The sequence below is a fragment of the Triticum dicoccoides genome, chromosome 5B (genome assembly GCF_002162155.2).
Source record: "Triticum dicoccoides isolate Atlit2015 ecotype Zavitan chromosome 5B, WEW_v2.0, whole genome shotgun sequence".
Classification (NCBI taxonomy): domain Eukaryota; kingdom Viridiplantae; phylum Streptophyta; class Magnoliopsida; order Poales; family Poaceae; genus Triticum; species Triticum dicoccoides.
This window is the reverse complement of record NC_041389.1, coordinates 16539851-16544515: the sequence shown is the minus strand read 5'-3', so window position 1 is coordinate 16544515 and position 4665 is coordinate 16539851.

Here is a 4665-nt window from a genome sequence, read left to right as displayed (position 1 = left end):
AAACAAAAATTGTATGTTTGTGGGGGACGGTAGACGCGATGCTAGGATAGCAGAGACACCCGAATATGTGAAGGCCATCATACGAGGGAGGCGCACGAAAGAAGCGGTGGTGAGGAGCGTAGTTCCAACGGGGACGACACGGTCTAATGTTAAGAAGAAGAGTGGCGGTGGCGAGAGCATCAGGCCAGAACCGGGAGGGACATTAGAGTGAAAGAGCAATGTCCGAACACAGTCATTGAGAGTGCGTAGGATGCGCTCAGCGCGGGCATTCTGCTGTGTTGTGTTGGGGCAGGTTAGGCAGAAAATGGTTCCATGGGAAGTAAGAAGATCTCAAACGGCGGAATTTTCAAAAAATTTCCATTATCGGTTTGCAGTGCATGTATGGTGCGACCGAACTGTGTGATGACATAGGAATAAAATGCCGTGAGCGTGGCAAAGGCATCGGATTTTCGACTAAGAGGAAATTTCCACACATAATGAGAAAAATCATCTAAAATCAGCAAGTAATAGAGGTAGCCCTATGTTACTTGCAACTAGAGATGTCCAAACATCACTATGAAGTAATTGAAACGGAAAAGTGGAAATAGTGGTGGATGCACTAAAAGGAAGACGAACATGCTTGCCGAGATGGCAAGCCTTACAAGTACGGTCGTCGATCTAATTGCATGAGCATGAGAAACTCTTTAAGAATTTGACGCAAGGTGGTGGGGTTCGGGTGTCCCAAACGAGCATGCCGAAGGTCGACACCTGCGGCGAGAGCGACGGTGGTGGTGGAGGTGGTGGCGGAGGAGTGCACCGGGTAGAGCTCGTCAGGACTATCACATCGATGAAGGGCCATCCGAGTACGGGCGTCCTTCACAGAAAAACCGACATCATCAAATTCAACGGTAATGGAATTCCCATGAGCAAGACGACGAATAAATACAAGGTCCGTGACTCAATCATGAGAAACAAGAACATTAGACATGGTGATAGGCGTAGATGTGGAAGGAAACAAAGTACAACCAATATGTGTGATAGGTAGAGAGGAACCGTTACCAAGGGTGATGCGAGTAGAAGTATGAACCGGAGTGAAAGAGGTCATGGTACCAGGATGAGATGCCATGTGGGCTGTGGTGCCCGAGTCCATGTACCAAGCGCTGCCGACGCCGTAATTGTTCGGTGATGGGGCCGAGTGCAGGGATGCCAAAGGAGTAGGGTCCAATGGCGGTGAGACTGGCAGCGAGGCGAAACCACCGTAGGGCTGAACCGCAGTAGGCGGAGCATGGCTGCCAGCGGTCGGCGGGGCGGGCAGAGTCGCGGAGCCGGCACCGGCCGGCTGCTGCGGCACGTCGTAGTTGGTCGGATGGCCCGCCGGGAAAACCTGGGGCGTGGTGTAGCCGCTGAGGGGCTAAACCAAGGCGGGTGGAGCGTGGCCACCATCCATTGGCGGGGTCGGCTGCGTGTGAGTGAAGGGAGCCGGGACGCCAACGTACATGTGGCCGAAGGGAGACGATGCGATAGAAGACATCGCAGCAACGACGGCGGTGGTTGGGGTAGGAGGCACGACAGCGGCCAGGGAGGGGGCGCCGGCTGGAGGAGTGGTCGCGGCGGCAGCCAGAGGACCGACAGCGACACGGTAGGGATGGGCGGTGGCGGCATGGGAGGCGGCGGGGTGGTGATGGGCGGCGACGGCGGTCCGGTGCGGCGGTGGTTGTAGCAGACAGCGGCGATGGCAGCCTGGTGCGGCGGCGGCTGTAGAAGACGAGTAGGAGAGGGGTGACGACTACGGCGCATACGGCGGTGGCTGTAGGGAGTGGCGGTGGCAGCGGCGGCAGGTGGCGGCTGTTGGAGGGAGAGGTGGCGCGACGGCGAGGGCTATGGAGAATAGCGGCGGCGGCTAGATGGAGAGAGGGTTGAAGAGGGGATGGGGAAGGACGGCGACATAGGGCAGCGACAGTGGCTACGAAGAGCGGCGGCGTCGGTAAGTGTGGCGGCGGGATGGAGCGGCGGCGGCGGCTAGGGTTAGGTCAAGGATCGTGCTACGATAGATACCATGTAGAAGATGAGGTTTGGAACGTGCAAGAGAATTGCATTGATCGCTGCAGTGGGCTCGTATATATGATGTACAAGCTGAGGGCGACAACCTCAACTATATAGGAAAACTAGAAGGTGGATCTATGACACAATATGCATGCACAATATATTCAACATAGGGGCAATGGTGACATCTCTGTGTACAGGAGTCCTCAGCCATGGCGGCGTCGCTCATGCTGGTGGTCTTGGTCAAATAAAATGAGCAGAGGATGGCGGATGCTCTGGTTGTGGCTGATCAATACATTAAGAGTTGCATCCAATTCCGCTACATGGGATCAGAGCCAAGAAGTCTTGAGTTCAAGACCCGGCTGGCGCAATTAAATTGTAGCCCACTTTCGGTGCACATTTAGGCCTGAGGGAGCCACACGTGAGGGGGAGTGTTGACATATAATGTGCTGCCTAGTCTCTTCCATCAGATCGGTCTTTTGGTTGCATTAGTTAGAGCAAGCATTTCTACAGTGGCTTTGCGCCCGTCCATGCGAACACCGGATAGTAGCACGACTTGTGGGGGGGGGGGTGAGATGCACGCTGGTCACCGTGGGAGGAGGGAGGGTCGCAGGGTGGTGGCTGGGTAGATGGTTGGAGGAGGATGTAGGTGGGTGCAGGGATGGAGGTGGAGTGTGGCCTGAGCTGCGGCATGGTGGCGCCCCCGATCTGGATATTCGGTGGGGAATTTCAGAGCAAGGACATGGAACTAACATGTGAGCCCCACATGTTGACTGTTAAAGTAACAATGTTGACTATTTTAGCATTAACGGGTGGGCCCAGCCTATCATAATTGGGTTTAATCTACCACTTTTCAGATTTGGTTGCTTTTAGCAAATGATTAGAAAAAAGTGGTAGCTTTGGATTTTTTTTCAATGTGGTAGTTTTCTCTTAGGTTGGGTCAAATTGTAGTAGTTTCTCGTTAAATAATTGACAATGAAGGCAGCTACCTGGTACGACATATGGCTGAAGAAGTGCACCACTACAAATGCATCCATTTTCTACCCATTCCTGTCAGTATGACAAACGAGCGTCCACCAAGAAACAAAACTAAATGGAAGAGTAACCTGATCACCTTAAACCAGGTCACCAACCCGAAACGCTGAATCCGAGCCCGATATCCGACCAGGTTTGGATTGAGCATGAACACCCTTTATCGGCCTGAACCTTATGCGGGAGTCTGACATCATGATGTCATGCTAGGGCAAGGTAGGAAATGAAGAACGAATGTCGCAGCTTGCCTGTTCCGCTCCTGTGTTCCCCTTTCACCCATTCTCCATCCGACCGCTATGTCCTTCCCCCCTACTCCCCCTCCAGCATCTCTTTTCCAGCCAAAACAAAAAGCAGAAAAGGTCCCGTATTTGCATTCCTCATCGAATACTTCTGTAATACTAGGGCAGCATTAAATCTTGAGGCAAAATAAAGGAGTCTCAATTGTTTGCCGCGAAAACAGAAATAGGATACTAGACACAAGCACTTCCAGGCAGAAGCAAGCATCAAACGACCAAGAGGGGCTGAAGGGAAGTTACATCTTGTCCCCTCTGGCATCTTGAAGCTTCAGCCCTCGGAACCATGAGAATGGGTCGGTGACGAATTTCATGATCTCTTTACATTGTTCTTTCATGTCTAGTTGAGCCGATTGCTTAATTTTCCCTGCCAAAAAACATAAAAAATGACAGTCATGATCACAGATTAAAATAGCCCGCGAAATAGCCGCTATAGCTGCCTGGGAGGCTCGCCGCTACACTATGGCTGCTGCCGCGAAATCTTCCACAAATCCCTCTAAATGGCTCAACAATGAGAAAAACCCTCTAGAAATCATCTCTTCCACCGAAAAATTTTCCGCTATTTGCCGCGATTGCCAGCTATGGTGTCCGCTATAGCTGCATGGAGAGGCTGCCGCAAAATCGTTTCTCCCGCGATTTTAATCTATGGTCATGATTGTAAAACATCTACATGGAGCTTCGTTTGTTTAGTAATTGACCATATAAAGAGTGCATCTGTTTAAGAATTCCGGCAAAATGCTCTACATTAACAATCTAGTTCAAAGAAAAGGTCTGAACCATTCCATGCTTGTTAACGGAAAATAAGAACACAAAACTACTAAGCATTAACCATTTTTTCTTCTGGAATACGCATAAGCATGCGAATCACCTATTCATAGAAAGAGAGCGGGTGTAAATCACCCACCCACGAGTACAAGAAAATTACAAGGTTATTCTCTCACAAATGCCTGCACGTGCAACCTCTCACAGGGAAGTAGAAAACTGACCGGCTGAACCTGCCGGCTGCCTCCCACCCCCGGCCTTCCTGCAGAATCTTGGCGATCGCCAATCGGAGTGAGGGTGAAGATCCTTCGAACACGATGTCATTTCGATGCTTCAAACGCTAAGCATTAACCTTGTTTTTTCCTTTCTACTAAAGCAATACAGTGGGAGCACAGAAATAAACTGGGCTTGCTGCCTTATGCCAATCATGGATAAACATCTCATAAGGTTTGATGCCACAGATAAATATTTGCAGATAGCGTATATAGGGTAAAACAATAAAGGCAGTGTGAATCACTGACAGAATGGTTTGCAATAATGAACTTTGTACACTGCA